The sequence below is a fragment of the Ambystoma mexicanum genome, chromosome 2p, assembly GCF_040938575.1.
Source record: "Ambystoma mexicanum isolate Mex_15411 chromosome 2p, UKY_AmexF1_1, whole genome shotgun sequence".
Taxonomy (NCBI): Eukaryota; Metazoa; Chordata; class Amphibia; order Caudata; family Ambystomatidae; genus Ambystoma; species Ambystoma mexicanum.
In genome coordinates, this window is record NC_090923.1 from 1,090,348,994 (window position 1) to 1,090,370,269 (window position 21,276).

Genomic DNA, 21,276 nt, shown 5'->3' on the forward strand with positions numbered 1-21,276 from the left:
TCGGAAGCGTAGAGCTGCTCTTGAAATTCCCCTGAGGATGATGGGCTCTCAAGGTCAACAGGTGTACTGGTTGATCTGATGGAGGTCAAGACTCAGGTAAAATGCAGCCCAGAGTTTGTGATTGTGAGATTTCAACCTGTTGTATTCTTTTCCCTAGTAGGAGCGGTCCGACGGAGTGGAGCAGAGTCCAGAGGCTAGAAGACAGTTTGATGGCTCCGGAAGAAGTTTTCCGCAATGAAGCGGTGAAGTGGAGAAGATGAGAGATGCTCCTGCGTCGAGTCCGAAGCGGAAGAGAGGAGGCCCTGACTCCGGCGGAATGCAGGTAGGGTGCTCATGCAGCGATGGAGTGGCTGGAGACAGGTAAGCACGCCATCAGCGATGGAGCGGCTGGAGTCAGGTAAGTACGTCTTCAGCGATGGAGCGGCTGGAGTCAGGTAAGCACGCCTTCAGCGATGGAGGTACCGGATTCAAGGTAAGGTACGGCGGTAAGCGTCACGCTGCAAAGCAGAGTAACGTGAAGCGAGGGCATGCAGCTGGGCTGGCTCCAGCCCCTCCTTTAAGCCACGCCCTGTGGCTCCACCTTGCCTCGCCCAAGGATTCTGGCACGTGCCTCCCAATGCGATCCTATGGCCACGCCCGGCCCGAATGCACGTGCCTTAGGCACAGAATGTTTCAAGCACATATTTCTATGAGCCTGGCGCCAAAGGCACCAGGACTGGGTCCAAGTGGCCCTTGGGGGTGATGAAGGCCTGGGCCCTTGCCCCATGGCCATGACACTACCTGTCTCTATCTGCTCCACCCCCACCTACTCATCCTTCCGCTCCTCCCTGAAAGCCCTTCTTCTCCACTCCCCCCCCTGACTCTCCTTCCCTACCTCTCTCCCCCCTCAAACCCGCTGCCCACCCTTCCCTTCCCCTCTCTCCTTCCCCCTCCTCCCGCTGACCTCGAAATGGATACTGAAACCACCAGGGGGCGTAGGAGGTCACCTGGGGATCCACCCTCCCTTCCTCCAACTCCCGCTGACCTCAAATCAGACATTGAAACCCCCTTCGCCTACCTCCTCTCCCCTCTGCTCCCCTCCCCTCCCCCCTCTTCCCCTCCTTTTGAGTAAATTGTTCTACATACTGTAACACTTGTTTGTTTCATGTTTGTAAATATGTTTCTTTCATTATTGTACCTTGTTGTTATACTGTAAAGCGCTTTGGAGTAACGCGCTATATAAACTCAATAAACATAAAACATAAAAAAACATAGCAGACATCAAGATCAAGTATTCTCTTCAATGCTTTATTTAAGGTCTGTACAGAAATAAGACCAACTGAAATGTAAAATGGGATTCTTCCCAACAAAACAATAAACAGGGTGGCCTTTTCCAAAAAAGTCTTTCACTTCTCTCCTCATGCCCAATGTGAACAGTCGGGCCTTCTGCACTTTGGAGTAATTGTCCCAGTTCAGACAGTTCCATTCCCAATGTTCCAAAGCGGTTATAACATCCCCTTATCAGAGTTGTGGCCTTAAGAGTGACCCAAACTAAGTATTTTGCTAACTGGACCACAGATGTGGGCTTTCCAAGGTCCAGTACCCCACAACTAAACCAGTCATGGATATCCTACACGACTTTCCACTACTTGTCGAAGAGGACATAGAGGTCAGCCAAAACAGAGGCAGAAGGTTCACTCATAAAGCCTCCCTGAGAGACTAGTCGCTTCCATACACTTCTTTGCACTAGCACTAGGCTTTGTGACCCCAACTGGCACCTAACCCACCTCTTAAAACTGCCTAGGCCCAGACTTGGCTCTCTGGAGCCATTGTGCTCTGGCTGACAAGACTCCCAGTACTCCACCTGCCAGATCAACTCTTTAATAAATTATCAGTCTCTTAATTATTTGCCCTTTATCCTCCATCACTTAAAACAGGATTCTTCCTGCTCAGTCTCTTCCACCTCTTTGGTGCAGTACTCTTCCTTGGTGCTCAAGTATACCGTTTCCCATAATTCCTCATTTGAAGGTGTCCACTTCTCAACCTCCCTTCTATGTCCAAGCTATGTTGCCATCCAGGTGACCAGCTTCTTTATTCCTTCAACAACCTCCTCCTCCTCACTGGTCACAGTCTCCTCACTGTCCCTTTTACCTCTCCATATGCCACCTCCTCCCAACACCATGGGCTATTCTTCTTAACACTTCCTTTCTATGGATACATTAGACTCCTCTCAGAGCTACCACCCTGTCTCTGCCACCTTAATTTCCGAATGCCACCTCCTTGCCTCGATCTGCTTGCTCTGTTCTCCTCACTACCATCTGTCTCCAACACCTTGCTCAGTCTTCACTTTAGATCTCTCACCACAACCCAGATTCTCTTTTAAATGCTTCTTCCACCACTCTCTGATCCACCTCTTTAGGTCTCACCACCTTTCCCGACACAGATCTCTCCCCTTCAATAACTGCCTTTGCTTGGTCTACTGTCGCCTCTGCCACACTTGTCACTTCTACCTCTTTCTTCCCTGCTCAGATCGCTTTGGTCTCACCACTTTCCCAACCACCACTAGGGGTGTAGTGGGTTAGAAGAAGGATTTGGATACAAAGTGGACATGTTCACTTATTTTGTTTAAATGATAAAGACAAACAGACCCAACTCTCCCTATCGCTATGGGGTAGCTCCCTGCCTCACTAACTACACTAAAGGTGATCGTCTGTCATCAGGAAGTCAATAATGGAAATGTCCTTTGTCCAAACCTATCTATATATATCCCTAACACTAGTAACTGATAACTAAACTGGGCCAGACGAATGTCTTTTGTTATGTGACCTCCTCTTTGCCGTGTGGCTTATTCTCAGGGGTTCTTCTTTTTAACAATGTTCTTGCCAACGGAAATGTCTCTCTTTCTCAATGGGTCTCTTTAGGGTGATCTCTTGAAATAAGACACGTGGGTCTGATCTACGAGTTACTGTAACTCTTTCCAACTGTCACTATATATCAGGCTCCAATTCACATGTCTCTTGTCCTTAATGATTTCCACATAAGCTCTCCACCGTCTTGTCCTATTGTATGTGATTCGAGCTTTTGATAAACTTTGAGGTTTCTCCACTCTTGGTAACCCTTTAATATAATATACTCTGTCTGGTTTTATTTCAGTCAAGCTCAGTATTTGGTTGCATTTTATTGCCTCCATATCATATACTGTCTTCCAAGTGAAACATTTTCTTAGCTTTATTTGGTTTCTATGGAAGGCAGATACTTAAAAAACCCGCAGGTCCCTGGTAGGTGCCATTCCGTTCATACCATGAGACCGTGGTGTGTGTAGTTGGGTATAGTTAAAAACTGAATGGACCGGAGTTTTGAAATATATTCTCCTCTGTCCTCATTCATGAAGTATTCTTCACTTCTCTTCGACTTCAAACGCTGGGTGTTCAGAAATCTAGATCTTTCGTTTTATTTGATGGAGAGATCGGACTGTGGTCTGTGCACTGGATCTTTTTTATCCTAGTCTCTTTCCTGTACAGACACAGTATCAAGGTGAGCCGACCGGTTTCAGTGGTAATCGGGTGTTGGTACCACTTTCATCAGGGCTAGTACAGCTGATATTATGTCGTCTGCTGTTTAGATATTTGTGTGCAGCGTCTGCTGGCTGTTTTCAATGAGGGCCCACCCTCAGAAAGTAAAAATCTCCTTTTCCTGGGTGGTCCTTTGCTGTAGACTGGGTATCTTCAGTCTTGTTGCAGGGGCTTGGAGCTGTCAGCCTACTGCAATGTGACCTGGCCAGTGTAGTTCCAGGTCATGGCCTGCAATCCGTTCTCCATCCCGAGCTTCTGCTGCCGAGCAACCGGCGCTGGCTGGAAAGTACCTCACTAGAGTTGTCGCTCTTCTGGCTGCTCGGCTAATCCAGAATAGGACTGAAAGACGTAATCGCGGACTCAAGCGCAGGGACCGCATCTCTCTAGCCCTAAATTCTCTCCACTTGCTCCAGGTGGTTGCAAGGATCAAATTCAAGACCCTCTGCATCATCCACAAGGCTGTCCGATAACTGGGACCCCACTACATTCAACTCTTTCTCCCTGCTGGGGTCATTCGGTCCTGTAGCTCCAACTCTCTGTAGGTCAGGCGTTTTCTCGAAGCAGAGATTGGGGGTAGATCTCGCTCTTCGGCTGGAGCTCCCTCTGGAACAGCCTCCCTGCCCCTCTCCATTTTGAGCCGGATTTCATTAAGCTCCATAAGCTCCTCAAGACCTTCCTTTTCTCCTCCTCCTTTCCTCTACCCACTCCTCTGCTAATTTCCCTCCTCCCCTACTACCGGATGCCTGTGTCCCTTATAAGTCTCCCTAGGTTCAGGCCCTCCTTTGTCCAGTCCTTCCCTACCAGCACTTGCCCTTGGGCACCCTTTCACGATTAGCATTCTGAGGCTGGTCCTTCCCATCCCCCAGCCACTTGCACCCCCCTCCAGCACTTCTCCCTCTTCCCGTCCCATCCTTTCCATTACCTACCCCCTTCCCCTGCACTTCTTGATACTGCACTTGCACGATTCGAATGTCACAAGGCCTAGTAGGACCGTTATTGTTGTTTTCTCCTATGTCCCCCACTTCTTTGTCTTGTAGCGCCTGGATAGACTTTCTGCTGTATAGGCGCCATACAAATGTTCAAACAATAAAAGTTGCACTGTGCCAGTCTCCAGCCAAGTCGCTCCAGTTTCCAGGAAAGGCTCTCCAACTCTCTTCATTTCCATCGCTCTCCAATCTCCTGCCTGCACAAAAAGTGAGCCACCTTGAGTCCACACTGCCAGACCGAAGTGCCTGGATTATGCAGGGCAGTAGCCCTCCCTCAGGGTAGTTCCTTCCTTCAGTGGCTGCACCTTTGTAGTCTGGGCTGGGCTGTGATTGTATCATACCGCAGACCTTGGTTCACAGGGGTTGAGAGAAAGCCTGCCATGCGACGAAGACCGCAGTGCTGGTCTCTATGCAACGATGGAGGTTACGTCTTCCAGTGTGTCAGATTGCCTGCCCAAATAAAGATGGCCGAAGGAACACTGCCGAGACGTCCACATCTCATTGCCACTTTTGTATTTGTATTTACTTATTTATAGAGCACACCAGGCCCGAGAGCATCCGGGCGAGTATTTTAGTTACAACATTTTGAGGCAGATATGACAGAACAATAACAGTTAAGTTACAAATTGAATATTACAAATACCATATAAACATATATACATAAAGAAGTAACGTGTGAGCGCGAGGACAAGACCTATGTGAGGATAGGCGACAAGCGCAGGGCAGTGATTGGCGGAAGGGTGATGGGTCTTGGGCAATTAGCCAGGCTTTAGCCATATTTTTAAAACTGTGGAAGGATGGTACGAATCTTATCAAATTGGGAAGCGAGTTCCAAAGTTTTGCTGCCATAACAGGGAGGCTGGCTCTGCCAGATCTTTGGAGGTTGAAACGTGGAATAGAGAGGCAGTTAGTCTGAGCAGTTCTGCAAGGTCTGTTGGTGTTGTGTAGGGTAAATCTATTGGCTAAGTATAGTGGTGCTTGGTTAGAGAGGCATTTATGAGAGAGGGCGAGTGTTTTCAGTGAAATTCGTTGAGTGGCGGAAAGCCAGCATAAGTTATGTCTGGTGTCAGAGATGTGTTGGTTCCTTGGGATGTTGAGGGCGGCTCTAATAGAGTTATTTTGGATGATTTGTAGCTTGTTTAAAATGCATTTGTTAGTGCCTAAGTAAAGGGCATTACAGTAGTCAATTTTGACAACACGAGGGTCCTGGCCAGTGTGACACAATTGGCTGGTGATAGGAAAGGGCGGCTGGCTGTAATAAGCTTACAAGTGTAAGCCGCTTCAGAGGACACTGCATTAGTTTGTCTGGCCAAGGATAGGGTAGAGTCGAGGTAGATCCCTAGCGTTTTGGTGTCCTTGGAGGTTTTGATAGTGTTGCAATCGATAATGAAGGAATTGAACTCAGGGGTCAGTTTGGATCATATTTGCAGGGAGCCGAGAATGAGGAGCTCTGTCTTCTCGTCATTTAAACACAGTCCGTGTTGCGCCATCCAAGCTTGGATGACTAGGTAGATGGCATTTACAGAGAGGGAGTCGGCTGTGTAGTCTCCTGAGAAAGGGATGAGTATCTGGGTGTCGTCAGCATAATTGGTATATGTGACACCAGATAGTCCAAAATATCGAATAGAGGTTTTGTGAACATGTTGTACAACGTGGGAGAAACACAGGAACCTTGTGGTACCCCGCAAGTGACGGTTGCCGGTGATGCTGCTGTTAGTGGAGAGAAGACAGGCATCGATCTCTTGTCCAAGAATGAAGTGATCTTAGCTGTGGCTTTGACAGCAAAATAGGCGGCTAGTTTGAGGTGGCGACACAAAGTATGATGGTTGACGAGATCAAAAGCTGCAGAGAGATATAGAAGGAGTAGATCTTCAATTTAAGTTTTGAGGTTGATAAGGGCAGTTTCAGTTCCGTGACATGGTCGGAATCCAGATTGCCTTAGGCCCAGGAGTTTATTAGATTCATGATAGTCTTGAATCTGTAAGTATGCTGCTCGGTCAATGATTTTGAGTAGGAACGGCACCGTGGTGATGGGCCTGTAATTTGTGGGTATATTGGCATCAAGGGTGGGTTTTTTTAGGAGCGGGATAACCCAGGTATCCTTCGCATTGTCAGGTACGGTCCCAGTGCTGAATGAGGAATTGATAAGAGTAGTGATGAAGGGAGATAGCTCGTGGGCCATTTCCTTGATAATGGGCGCTGGACAAAGGTCCCCTTGGCAGTTAGACGGTTTGAGGCTCTTGATGATATTTTCTACTTCCGGGATAGTTAAGGGGGAGAAGCTGAACAGAGTCAGTGAGTCAGGGATAGGGTTGTCAAAGGTAGGGAGAGGAATGGGTTGCACGTTGGTTTGTAGGCTAGTCTGTTTGTCATTGATTTTAACTTGGGGAGTGGCTATCTTACCAAAGAGAGCGTTCTGGATATTGGAGCACCAGGTGCTGTCTTTGATGGAGGTATAAGGTGCGGTGACGGGGGTTTCCAATTCTTTCAGGATTTTGAAGAGTTCTTTGGTATTGGATTTAGCTTGCTCAATGCGTTTATTGTAAGAGACATTTTTAGCCTGGAATATAGCTTCCTTATAGTTTAAAGTAGCTAGTGTGATACACAATTTATTAGCTTCTGTGGGGTTACTTTTCCAATGTCAGCGACTCGTTTTTCTTTGCGAAGAGTTCTTAGTTGGGGTGTAAACCAAGAGTTAATATGAGCTCGTGGTTTGGGTTTTCTCAGTTTGGATGGGGCAATGAGGTCGAGGGCTTTGAGCATAGTAAGGTTGAAGGTGTCAACCAGGACAGTAGGGTCTGTGCATAATAGCGCATGTTCATTCAGGACTGGAAGGATAAGTGGGAGGAGTTTGTCACAGGTTATATCACGCTTATTAAGTGTGGGGATGGCAGGTGCGATATCTGAAGAGGGGCTGGTGGTCTTGGCGGGGATGTTGAAAGTGATTAAATGGTGGTCGGTCCAGACACAAGGTTGGTTAGATACTATATTGAGTCCGCAGTTAAGGTCAGCTATCCAATCAAGGAGTTGATGTGCTGCATTAGTAAGCAAGTTGTCAATCGACAGGGCAGCCGTGTCATTGGGGTGAGTGAGTCCTAGGTTAAAATTGCCTAATACAATAATTTGGGAATTAGTTTGGTATTGTCTGTCAAGATGCTTGACAAGTTTTCCGCAAAGGTGGATAATGGCCCTGGGGGCCTATAGAGTAGGTGGAGTGAGATGGTGCGGTTGGGAGTGAGGGTGAATTTGGCTGTTAGAGCTTCCATAGATGAGATTTGGTGAACAGTAGCGAGGCGGAATTTGAGGGAGTTTTTATAGATGAAGGCAATGCCGCCACCTTTAGATTGGCTAGTAGAGCGGTCATGTCTGATAATATTGAAGCGAGGTGGGATGGCTAACGAGAGTAGGGGTCCAGAGTCTGCGTGAAGCCAGGTTTCAGTGACAGACAAAAAGCCCAGGTCAAGGCTTATGATAAGGTCCGCTACCTCTGTGGCGTGGGCAGTGAGAGATCTAGCATTAATTAATGCACCTCTAATAGTGTTTGCAGCGACGTTACTGGGTTGGGAAGTCAGTGAGTGTGGCGGGGAGGCAGTTCTGGTTATGGGTTCTGAGTGTTTATGAGGGTGGAGGGGAGTCAACTGGTGGTAAAATGCGTGAGTCTGGTCCCAAGTCTGGAGTTTCTCATGGCAAGGGTGCATGGTTGGAAAGGAGTGGGTTTAGATGCAAAATGTTGGATCCATAAAGCACTGGAGTTACTGAAGTCGTTCACGATGGAGTCATCCTAGATCATGGAGAGTTAGCATTTTTAAGGAATCACAGCTCGGCAAGCTTTGCAATAGCTCAGGTGAGCCATTCCCTGTGTTCTCTGCCTTCATTTTCTTCATTTCCTTTTCTGCTTCTCCTTTCTTGTTGCTTCTGCCTGGTTCCTCCATTCCTGTTCCTTCCTACCGGCAACTCTTATGCCTGTTAAGGGGTTTCAAGGTGTTCTTTGATCTAGATCCTGCAACATGTTGCTTCCAGTCTTCGCACCACCAGAGAACCAGGTTTCTTCCCCTCTTTCTTTGTCCTTGGCCTTTGCCGTTCCACCTGGCTACACCTTCCCGTTGTTGTCACCCAGTGGTTACGCTGCGGTACTGGAAACTGTCACAATCTCCAAAGTACCTGACCCGAACCTTTTGCAGGTACATGTACTTGTGCATGCAGTTTGTGACACCTAACATACATACATTTCGATACAATGGACAAAATGCAACAACTTATTGCTACCCTTCAGGTGCTGACAACTAAGGTCCAAACTCTTAAGGTGGAAATGGTGACTTAAGCAAATCGTGACTCATCATTCTCCTCAGGAAATTCCAGTAGGATCATTATCCTGTGGAAAATTTGAAGGAAACCCAAAAAACATCAGGAATTCCTTGACACATGCACAGTACAATTCACATTTAAAGCCTCTTCCTTTCCTACCGATCGTTCAAAGGTCAGTTACACAATATCAAATATGGCAAGCAGTGCGCTAGCTTGGGCAACACCGTTGGTTACCACAAACAAGCCTATTTTAGATGACTATCAATGTTTCCTTGTTAGTCTATGTGCTTGTTTGGGTGGCCGGAGCTTACTTACTCTGCCCAAGAAGGCTTATTGGATCTGTGACAGGGCAGCCAGGATTTGTGAACTTATGTTACACATTTTAAACAATTGGCTTCTAAAGCAGCCTGGCTAGATGATGCCCAAATAACCATGTTTCATAGAGGCCTTAATGAAACCCTAAAAGATGAGCTGGCACAAATTCTCTGGCCCAGACAATTCAGTAGTAGATGCTAGTAGTTCACTTTGATTACCTCCTCCAAGAACGCTCCAGTGAGAAGAGGAAGAACAGAGGGCTGTTACCAAAAGAACTCCTAACACCATCAACGGGAAGAAAAAAAGCAGACGAAGCAGAGCCGATCGAAATTTGAATAACCAGGGAACCATTATCCGAGGAAGAAAGAAGGAGAATGAGAAATGTGGGACTATGTATTTATTGTGGTTCCAGCAACCATTTGGTTAAAGACTGCACCTCTGCACCTGTAGCACCCCCTAGGTGTTCGGGAAATGCTGCTTTCCAGTCGTTGAAGGGACAAACGATCGGGATAGATTCTTAAAATCAAGTCCTGCTCCAACCATCGTCTCAAGTACAGGAACCACGGAAGAACAGTTGGTAGTGTTAAAGGTCTATCTTTCCTTATCTGAAGATCTATCTGTGGAAGCACATGCCTTTGTGGATTGCGGGGCTGCTGAGGTCTTTATGGACACTGCGTGGGCAGCAAGACACAATGTACCACATGTGGGAAAGAAATGTGGCCTTCCAGTTGAAGGTGTTGATGGAAGACCCCTTCTTTCTGGACGTATTACCCAGGAATCTGTGACCTTACAGTTAAACATTGGTACTCACCAAGAACAACTCGTGTTCGATTACAAGAAGGCTGCTAATTTCATTATAATCCTGGGATTACCATGGTTAAAACTACACAACCCTTCATAAATTGGTCTTCTGGTACTTTATTTCTTGGATCTGAATACGTTGTACTCAACTACAATTCTTCCTCCAGGAGAAACAAACTTAATATTGTCCAAAGAATTATGCATTTTCTCTCCTATCTCCATTGCCCACGTCTCTACCGTACCAATGGAATATCAAGAATTTCAGGACGTTTTTTTCTGACAAGACAAGGGTTCTACCTACCCATCACCCTGAAGACTGTGCGATAGATTTAGTTACTGACCCTCTAGTACAATTTGGGAGAATGTAAATGCCTTCTGAACAAGAAAAGGAAGCACTACACGAATATCTTGAAGTAAATGTACAAAATGGACTCATGGCACCGTCTTAGTCTCCCACTGGGCCCTCTCTCTTTTTTGTACCGAGGAAGGCTTATAAAGAATTACAACAATGCTTGGATTATCTTGGTCTCAATAAAGTCACAATAAAGGATAAATATCCTTTGCCCCTTACTTCCGACATCCTGGAGGCAGTGTGCGGGCAACAATTTTCACCAAATTAGATCTTCGTTGGGCCTATCATCTTATTTAAATTCAATCAAGTGATGAATAAAAACATCCTTTTGTACTACATTCAGACATTTCAGATAGAGCTATACCTTTCTTACTGTCCAATGCACCCTCCTCTGTAGTACAAAGGTTTATGGACAAGATATTTTCTGATCTGCAAAATACAGTGATCGTATATTTGGATGATGTCCTAATCTACTCATAATATCCAGGAGACCCCACTAACCATGTGAAGACTGTTCTCCAATGCCTGATTGATCAACAGCTAATAACTAAATCAGAGAAGTACTCTTTTCATCAAGAATTTATTCCCTATCTTGGGTCCATCCTTTCTGCCAATGCCATTTATATGAACCCTCAGAAGGTGGCAGCTATTCTGGAATGGCCTGTTCCAACAACTAACCGGGAAGTTCAACAGTGTTTGGGACTGGCAAACTTCTATCAGAGGTTTATTATAAACTACTCCAAAATAGTCCCCGCTAAGACCCACCTGTTAAATAAAGGATTATTATTTTATAGGACACCCAGTCAGACGACAGCCTTCAAAGAAGGCGTTTGCTTTCGCTCCCATTTTGAGTCAACCAGGTGCAAGCAAACAATTCATAGTTGAAACCGATGTTTCTAACAAAGCTATCGTTGCTGTACTGAAACAACAACAGGCTGATGGCATAGAACACCTCGCGGCAAATGTTTGCCGGACCCTCTGCAGCGCCGAACAGACTTCTAAGGTTCTAGAAAAAAAACATCTTGCTATAAAACAAGCATGCCTGGACTAGAGACATTTGCTTCTTGGTTCCATCCATCCGGTGGAAGTTCGTATAGATCACAGGAATGTGCAGGTTCTCTAACGGTTCGAATGCCGCAACAGCAGGCAAGCAGTACAGGCTAATTTCTTTCTACAGTATGACATTCATTTTACTTATTTTCCTGGCTACAAGAATGTTATCGCTGAGTTCCTTTCAAGTCCCCTAAACAAGTAGACCAATCAGAAACACTGCTTTCTACAGCTACCTTCATTCATGCGATTACAGATTTGTTTTACAAAAGTTCAGATTTGCTGTGGAATCTGAACAAACCAAAGAAACCAATGCTTTACTTCAACAAAACATCCTCACTAACCACCATGGACTCCTATTTCACAACACTAAATTGCATGTACCCACTCAAGATCTCAGAAATGAACTATCACAGATGTATCACAATACTACCGTTGCAGGGCATAAAAGGATTAAGGTGACACATGAAAACATCAGTCGACATTTCTGGTGGCCCAAGCTTTCCATCGATGTACATGACTACGTCAGGGCATGACAAGTGTGTCTACAATCCAAGACCCCTTGTTACAGACCACTCAGACAACTACAACTGGAATTACCAGAGAGGCCATGGCAACAGATATGAACTGGTTTTATAGTTGACTTATCTCCATCAAATGGTTGAGCTTCTATTATGGTTGACAGTTTCTCAAATATGGCACATTTCTTTCCCTTACCGCAAGTACCATATGCTCCTGCTATGGTAAAAACTTCTTGGATCAGATATTTCGATTACATGGGCTTCCTAGCACCATTCTATCTGACGGAGGCCCCTAATAGGTCTCTCGGTTTTGGGCACAACTTTGTAAGCTTCTTGGCATCCAGAGGGCATTAACATCCGGTTACCATCCACAAACAATCCACAGGCTTAACCAATCTCTTGAGCAGTATTTACACAGTTTTAGTTCCACCGCACAGGACAACTAGCATGATGTCCTGCTTATGGCTGAGTTTGCTTATAACACACTTCATACATCCCTAAAAGTTAGCCAGTTTCTCTACACTTATATTTGGAAACACCTGGGGATGGAATTTATAACACCTTCAGAAGCTTCCTTATCTTCAGCCCATTAACACATCGCATTCATCCAAGAATGTTATAATAAGGCTATGCGCTGTCTGAAAGATGCCAAAGCAGCAGATACAAAAAAGACCCGCCGTTGGCATCTGGCAATTTGGTCTGGTTATCCTTACAGTATTTGCCTCGTCATTTGGTTCCTTTCAAGCTATAATCGAAGTATTTCAGCCCTTTTCATAGTCTGAAGTGCATGAACCCTGCTGCTTTTAAGCTAAAATTGCCATCTTTGTGGAAGCGTCTTCATCCAGTCTCTCACATTTTGCAATTAAAGTCCAATGCACCTGATTGTATTCCGTAAAATCAGCCGTCCACACTGGAGGAGGTGGTGAAGGCGTTCTTCCTGGGAATCAAAGTTTCCTTTATCTGTGACTCCAAATACCATTACGGTAAACTACAGTATCTTGTTTATTGGAAAGGCTATGGACCCTGGGGCCGGTCCTGGAAGTCTTTCAAAAACATCCATGTCTCTGACCTTATTCGCTGCTTGAATTCCTCATGCCCTTGGAAACCGTGACCAGTGGCATTACGTAGGGGGCATATTGTCATGGGATGAAAACCGCAACATTCGTCTCTATGGCAATGATGAGGGGTACGTCCTCCAAAGAGTTTGACTGCCTGGCCAAAAAAAGATGGCCGTAGGAACACTGCCAAGATGTGCATGTCTTATTGCCTCAGAGTCATCCTGCATCACAGCAAGTTTGCATTGTTAAAGGATCACAGCCCAGAGAGCTTCATGTTGCAATAGTTCAGGTGAGCTGTTCTCTGTATTGATGCTTCCTTGTATTTGCTGCTTTCAGTTTTTTCCTTGCCATTTCTGCTTCCCCTTTCTTGTTCCTTCACCCTGGGTCCTCTGTTCCTTCTTTCTGGTGACTCTTATACCTGTTAAGGGTTTTCAAGTTGTTCTTTGATCCAGATCCTGCAACACGTTGCTTCCAGTCTTCGCACAAAAAGACAACGCTTTTTCCCCCTTTTGTTTTTTTTTGTCTTTGGTGTACTGCCCGCTGCACCTTCCCGTTGTTGTCACAGGGGGGTTACGTAGCAGTACTGGAAACTGTCACAATCTCCAAAGTACTTGAGCTGTACCTTTGCTGGTGCGCATACTTGGACGTACTGGCAGGGCCAGCCTGGTTCAAGTCTTTCTTGGAGGGCTGCTCGCAGACAGTCTCTTTCCAGGGATGTTTTTCTTCTCTTGTTAAACTGCTTTGTGGAGTCCCGCAAGGGACAGCCATATCTCTTCTTTTATTTAATTTGGATGTTGGCCAACCTTATTGCTGACTACTGTGTTCTCTTTTATTCATACGCGGATGAAACGCAGTTGATTTTTCGGTTGGACTCTACTCAAACTGCACTCCCCAGCCAGATGCGTGACTGCCTGGAGAAAGTGGGCTCCTGGACGGCGGCCAACTGGCTCCAACTAAATGGGAATAAAACGGAGGTACTAGTGGTTGGGCCAAAGGGTAGGGATCACCTTTGGAATACACATTATTGGCCAGCCTCCCTTGGCCCTTGTCCGGTACCCTGTGCCTCTGTTAAGAGTCTGCGTGTGAAACATTTATTTGATGGTTCGCATGAAGTTCAGAGCTCTGCCACATGTGGAGCTGGGTTTGGAAAATTGAAAGCCCTGCGAAAAATTCTTCCCCTGCTTCCTCTGGAAAACCGTACTACACTCGTGACTTCTTCGATAATGGGTTCCCAAGATTACTGTAATGGTATCTATTTAAGACAACAGAAGCATCAGACTCAGAGAATACAAGTTCTTCAGAATGCGGCGGCCCGACTTGCTCTGCAAGCTCCTCGATTGACTCCTTCCGTTGCTTTTCTTCTTTGGCTTTACTGGTTGCCGGTGGTGGCACGGATCAAGTTTAAGATTTTGTGCATCAAGCTCTTTATAATGCTGTGCCTCACTATTTGAGAAAGAAACTGGTAAGGTATTATCCTGCTGGAAGTCTTTGATCGGAAACATAATTTCTGCTGAAGATTCCAAAATTTCGTAAGTGTCTGGGTGGCCGATCCTTTTCGGTATTGGTGCCCAGCCTATGTAATGCCTTGCCATTGCATCTCAGAGTTCAGACCAAATACCCCCTTTAGGAAGGTATTAAAGACTCATCTCTTTGGTTTCCTTTCTGTTTCTTAGGCCGATGGTCTTGTTTCTGTAAAACTGCTCTACCCAGCGCCTTGATGCCCTCGGGCCATAGTTCGTGCTTTATAAATCCTAAATAAATACTGTTTCTGTATTGACAAGTGAACTGGAGGGGCAAGGTGTGCGAAGGATGGAAGTCCACAGTTTCAGGTTTTGTTGCAGTAAGAAGTTTGATATTTGAAGTTTGATTTACATTTGCTGAGGGGTGGAATGTACAACTGGTGTTTGGGAATGGTAGCTGATGCAGTGTTTGTTGGAGTGTGGCAGTCACATCAACAGTGGGGGGAACGCACAGTAGTTGCATCATCTGCACGCAATCCCTGAGGAACAGGTGACCATATCTGGCTCATCGTTTATCAATTGAGGGTAGAACAGAGTGGGTGCTGGTCCACAGTTTTTGATTGGAATCCTTCAGTCCCCTCATTTTGGGTGGGTTTTGTCTTCCTCATACATGGTAGAATAAGCCCACCATTATTTCAGATCTATCATTCCTTTCCTTGATGCTATTTCACAATTTAAATTGGCTAGTCATTCTAGATGTAAAGTACATTCTAGCAGGAACTAGTAATGCAGATTCTCCAGTGTCAAATTGTGCCAGGCTTTGAAGTACTCAAATGTGGCACTTTTGTACTTGGTGTATATAAAGTGGGAAGGTGTTCCAATAGTTATGGGGACCAGTTTCATTTGACTGTCCCGTACACATGTCTGCCCGTTATTTTGGCTACTTTCAACCAAAATAACAGTCGCTCCTGATACATACACACACAATGACTCCACTTTTTTTGAGGCCCTGGGAGTGGAGCAAAATAAAATACCAGAGACTCTGCTGCGTGATCTTGAGAAGGGTAAGCATTCACTATGCATGTGACCCCTCTATTCCGCATTTAATTCAGGTCTGCTTTCAATGTATCAATTTCCTGGTTCAGAGTTATTTACCAGAGAGCGCGTTTATTCTGTTTGTTTTTAAACCAGGAGCTGCCCTAAACATTTTATATTTAAACAGATTAATTTACTAGAGATTACAAGGTGTGAGGAACCTGTGGGCGCCCTCACTTCTTTTCCCCCCTGTAGCCTCCTCTCGGATGACCAGGGAAAAGCCAGCGCTTTAGGATCGCGACCCTGGTGGTGTATATGCAAGGGAGTTTCACCTGGGTCGAGGAGAGGTGGAGAGAGGACGACCTTAGGTGAGACATTGTATCCCCCATTTCCCTTTTACAATGAACCTGCCATCCCTCAAGCCTTTATAGGCATTTGTCAGCCCTTTCCCTGTGCTTCCCCTAAAACATTCCCAAAAACCGACAAGTATGCCAATGCGACAAAGAAAAAGACAACTAGAACAACATGTCCTCACTTTATTCAAGCAGACACATATCAAACACAGCCAAGTACTGGGACAAGGAGGAGGACAACATGAGTGAAGCAGGACTACTGCTTTAATGGTAAGCAGTCTAGTCCTTTTTGGAATAAGTATGGAGGCAGGAACTTTAAAAGCTGGAATCCCGAAGGAAATTAAGTCAGCTGTGGGAGAACGCCCACGAGTTGCTAAATGCTGGAGGACCTCTCTGGTGTAGCGGTGTGGCAGCAGAAGCGCCCAAGACCTGTGGGAAAGTGCAGAGCTTCTGCAGCGGGAAGCGAAAGTACAGGACGTTGGAGGCCGGTGGCAAGCCGTAAAAAGGAGGCAGACAAACGGTCGTGTGAGTCCTGCATTGCAGAGGAAGCACTGCTGGGTATGCTCGAGCCACAGAAGACCGCTGGAAGAAAGAAATCTGGTGCGGCGGATGACCTCAAAAGGAGCTTTAAGTCCAAACGGCGAGTGGAACCAGAAGGGGTCACACAGGCTGGCAAGTGGTCATAGAAACAAGATATTGGACATTAATATAAACAGAAAACACGCATTACTATGTGACCTATCAAGTTAAAGCAGATATAGGGCATTTTGAATACCGAACTAAATGAAAGCAAGTTTGTGAACTGTACTGAAACAATGAAACAATGAACTGCATCAACTGAAAACAAGTGCTAGCAAAGCCAAGAGGGCATAAAGAGTTGTATGCATGATATGAGAAATACAGCATTGGCCAAAGCCAACAAAGGACAAGGAACTGTATGGTATAAAGAAACAAGCTTTGGCAAGAGCCAAGGGAATACAAGAAAGTATAACAAGTGCATGGTGTCCAACCAAGCCACCATACAGTGTCAGGAGAGGTATTTTACATTAACGCCAGTCCACTGCTTCTCCTTAGCAGTGAGACTTGCTTCATTCACATGCGATGCAGTCAAGGAGGGGTACTGGTTGCATGACCTGTCATGGGTGGTCCGAGTGGTCTGACACCTGCTTCTAGACCGGATGCCCTGAATGGACAAGCCATTGAAAACGCCTATAAAGAAGCTTGTGTTGTACAATTAACTTTTTAGTGATTATGTCATCAAGTGTTATTTTGGAAGCTGAAATGTTTGAACTCTTGGGGAAGGAAAGCCCCTTTGGTGTTTAGTTGAAATGCTGGAAGATTTGAACTCTTGGGGAAGGGAACTCCTGTGCTTTATGAACACTTTGAACTTGGGGAACGAGAGAGGAGTACACACCAAAAGCTAGAAGAATATCTGAACTTTATTTTGAACACTATTCATTTGGGTGCTGACATCCCTACACATTGTATGCAGTTAGTTGTGAGGGCAAGTATAGGTTTGGACACAGACAGATGTTTTGCTTTGAACTTCCTGATGCAGACTATCCTTAGTTTTCTTTAGGTGGGGAAATCCCACCTTAGAATAGTGCACGTTGGGCATTACTCCACCCTGCCTTTTTGAGTTAGTGAAACTTTGTTGAAAAAACTTGAACCTGTTTTCTGTGTCTGTCTAACTCATGATGCCTTCACACAGGGACACCACAAAGTCTGTGTCATGCATTGCAACTGTGGAAAGCTCTCAGCTCACCAAAGTGGCTACGCTAAAGCACCACTTAGTCAGCATCCTCCCTACCGCCCTCCTGGAGTTTTGAAATAGAATTCTTTACCTCTTCATTAGGCAAGCGAGAGAAATTTGGGAGAAAGTAGTCCGCAAGCTGTCTTTGCTCTCATGGAGTGTGTGAAGTCGGACTTGTGGTGCCAAAACTGTCAGAGAAAGCAAGCTTGCACATCACTTTGGGTAGTGGTTAACCAGAAACAGCTTTATTTGTCATGCAAGACAAAGGACTAGATGCATCTTATCCTTACAGGAACTTACCACAACCACCTCCAGATCTCTTGTGTCTTTAGGTTGCTTGTCAGGTGACTGATACAAGACTTAGCAAGAATCTTGCAGAACTCTAATTTTAGCCCAACAGATGAGAAAATGTCTCCTTCTCCATGAAATGCATTTCAACCTTTACCATAATAGGCTATCGTCGATGCAGATGTCACCTGACAAATCACATGAGGAGTTCATATGTGCGCCCCTGCCAGAGGTACTTCATCAACCCTGCCTACAGCGACAACTCGTATTCCTTCAATTGCTTCTTTGCATGTACAGAATCAAACCAGTTACTTTAATCACATGGTCTAAAAAGACTTTGGCACGGAAATTGATCACACCAGTTTTTAAGTTAGTGTACAACAACTCTAAAGTGACAAGTATAATCAAAGCCAAACGTTAAACATCACCCAAGAACAGTAGCATGTCATCATACTTCATTTGCAAGAAAAAGAAAAATAGATATAGTCGGAAAACTTAGCTCCTAACCCATGCTAGTCCACGCAGCAATTCCCACCCACTACCCGCCCCAAAGCAAATCTTCCTGGGATCTCTTTGAGCTTGCCAACCCTGCTGCTGTCTCTACCTTTCCTGTCCCCTCCCAGGCCCTCTGCACTGCACTGGCCTCTCACTTCATCTCTAAAACACAGGACATCCTGTCCTCACTCTCATCCTATCACCCCCCCCCCTCTCTTCCCGGCTCTTCCTCTGGCCCTTCTACAGCCACCCCTCCTCCCTCCTTCTCTGCCTTTCCCCTTTTTTCTGCCGACGAGGTTTCCAGACAAGTCCGATCTATGAAAGTCTTGTCTAAACAGGTTCACCCCTGTTCCTCCAAAACTATCAAGGACCACATCGACTCCCTGGCTCCAGCCCTGGCTGACTTTTGCAACCACTCCTTCGCCTCTGGAGTCTTCCCATCCCCCCTTAAGCACTCCCTTGTGCACCCTCTTCTTAAGAAACCCTCTTCTGACCCCTCCTGCCCGGCTAACTATCGCCCAATCTCCATCACTCCCTTCCTGGGCAAGCTCCTGGAGAAACTGGCCATCTCCCAGCTTAACCTCCATGCTGAATCTGTTGGAAGTCTTCATGACCATCAATCTGGCTTCAGAGCCGCCAGAAGCACGGAAACTGCTCTCCTGAACATCCGTGAGGACCTGCTCTTGAATCGCGACTCCAACACTCTGTGTGTTCTCATCTTGCTCGATCTCTCTTCTGCCTTTGACACTGTCAACCATGCCATCCTGCTCAACCGTCTCTGTGATAACCTGGGTATCACTGGTCAGGCTCTGGCGTGGCTGACCTCTTTCCTCTCCAATCGACCCACCCAGGTCCAATTGGGGTCCTTCCTCTCTGACATCTTTTTCTCCACCTGTGGTGTCCCCCAGGGATCTAATCTTTCCCCCTGGCTGTTCAACCAGTATCTGGCACTCCTTGCCCACCGCATCGCTGCTCTCTGCCCCAACTTTCAGTGCTATGCGGACGATACCCAGCTCATTTTCAGGCTACCCTCGGCCTCCTCCTCTCCTTCCCTCATCTCTGACTGTCTGTCTGCTATCCAGGAATGGTGTGCCGCCAATGACTTCTGCCTTAATGCCAGTAAGACTGAGATTCTACTCATCGGCACTCCCACCCCCTCCTTCCCTGCAGCTCTCTGGCCGGCCTCTCTTGGCCCTCTTCCTGCTCCTACCTGCAAGGAAAAAAACCTCAGGGTTATCTTCAACTCCACACTCTCCTTCTCTCCTCATATATCTGACGTCTCTAAAAAATCACACTACCAACTGCACCTCCTCAGAGGTATTCTTCCCTTCCTCTCCTTCCCCCAGAAGCGCACTGTCTCCCGAGCCCTGGTTCTCTCAAAGCTGGACTACTGTAACAGCCTCTATCTTAATCTGCCTGCCTCCACTCTCCGCCCTCTGCAACTCATCCAGAACAGAACTGCGAGACTTGTCCTTGGCCTCAAGCCCAGGGACTGTATCTCTCCAGGACTGAAATCTCTACACTGGCTCCCAGTGGCTGCGAGGATAAAGTTCAAAACCCTCTGCATTGTCCACAAGGCCTTCTGGGGCCTGGGGCCTAAATACCTTCAACTCTCTCTTCCTAAATATCTTCCTTCCCGAGCCCTTCGCTCATCTGTTTCCAACTCCCTCAGGGTCAGCCGCTTCTCGAAGCTACGAGCTGGGGGTAGATCTCTCTCCGCGGCAGGGGCCTCCCTCTGGAACAGCCTTCCTGCCTCCCTGAAACTTGAGGAGAACCATCTCCGGTTCCGGAAGCACCTCAAAACCTTCCTCTTTGCTTCTGCTTTCTCTCTACCTCTCCCCTGCTATTTCTTCGCTGAAACTGCACTGAATCTGCAACTGGGCCACTCTCACCGACCCCGGTCCTGGGCCCAGCCACTCTCCACTTGCACTGCCTCCCTGGCAACCCCTGCACTGCAGGACTGTCTCTGTATCCCTACAGCCCCCCCTTACCAGCACTTGTCTGCACTTACCTTGATCTTGCCACCAGCTGGCCCTCTTTATTTATTTATTGATTTTATTCTTCTTACCTTGTACTGCACTTCCCCCCCCCCTTCCCCTTGCACTTTCTCCCTTCCCCCTACCCCTGCACTTGCGCGATCTGAATGACACCTGGCCTATTAGGATCGTTGTCTGTCTTCCCTTTGTTCCCCCCTCCCTGCCTCGTCGCGCCTTGAAACACTTGTGTATAGGCGCGTTATAAATGCCATATCATGTCAAATCATATCATACCTCTATCATGCAGTAACATCAAACTTTGGCCTGACAGTGTTGTTTCCAAGTAGCCTGCTAAGAATGGGTGGCATGCGCTGCTGGTGTAAAGAAAATGTCTTGTAAAAGTGTGCCGTCAGCAACTTGATCTGTATCTGTCACTTGCACTGAAGTCCTATAGTTGGGCACTAAAAGGGCCAGCAGTGTTGGATTGTGTGAAGGTATTGTCACAGATGACTCAAGAATCACACCCAGCCTCAGAGACGGTTCAAGGGTTTTTATTAATATATTTTGTGGGTTTATGGCCGTCCCACTCTCTCTCGTCTATTTCAATACCTCCCTCTTCCAGGCGTCTTTAACCCAAGTTAGTGCTACCAATTGTTACATGCTCAGTATGCCAAGTCTCTAGATGAACTGGGTTGATAACACAAAGGTACTTGACCGTATCTCTCTATGCTTCCTCAGGGACTTTAACCCGTGGATAGTGTAGGGAGAGTTAGTGTTCTTGTGGGGCTATGGGAAGGTCGCTTGCACTTACTCTGTTGGATTCCACTAGGTTCAGCCACACCTTGCTCACAATTACTTGTCTACTCTAACTCTCTCACCCCTCATCACTCTTCCCTTCCTTCTCTTTGTCCCTATGATGTTACAATCCTATATCGGACTCCACACTTTGATGTTACTATTCCTTTGCTCCTCCCTCC

The 21,276-nt window shown here is 46.4% G+C and overlaps 1 protein-coding gene across 6 annotated transcripts in view; it reads left to right on the forward strand.

Moving 5' to 3' along the window:
- The window catches only part of LOC138567144 (mucin-2-like), a 497,812-nt gene that overhangs the window by 35,824 nt on the left and 440,712 nt on the right, over positions 1–21,276 (forward strand). The window lies entirely within an intron of this gene.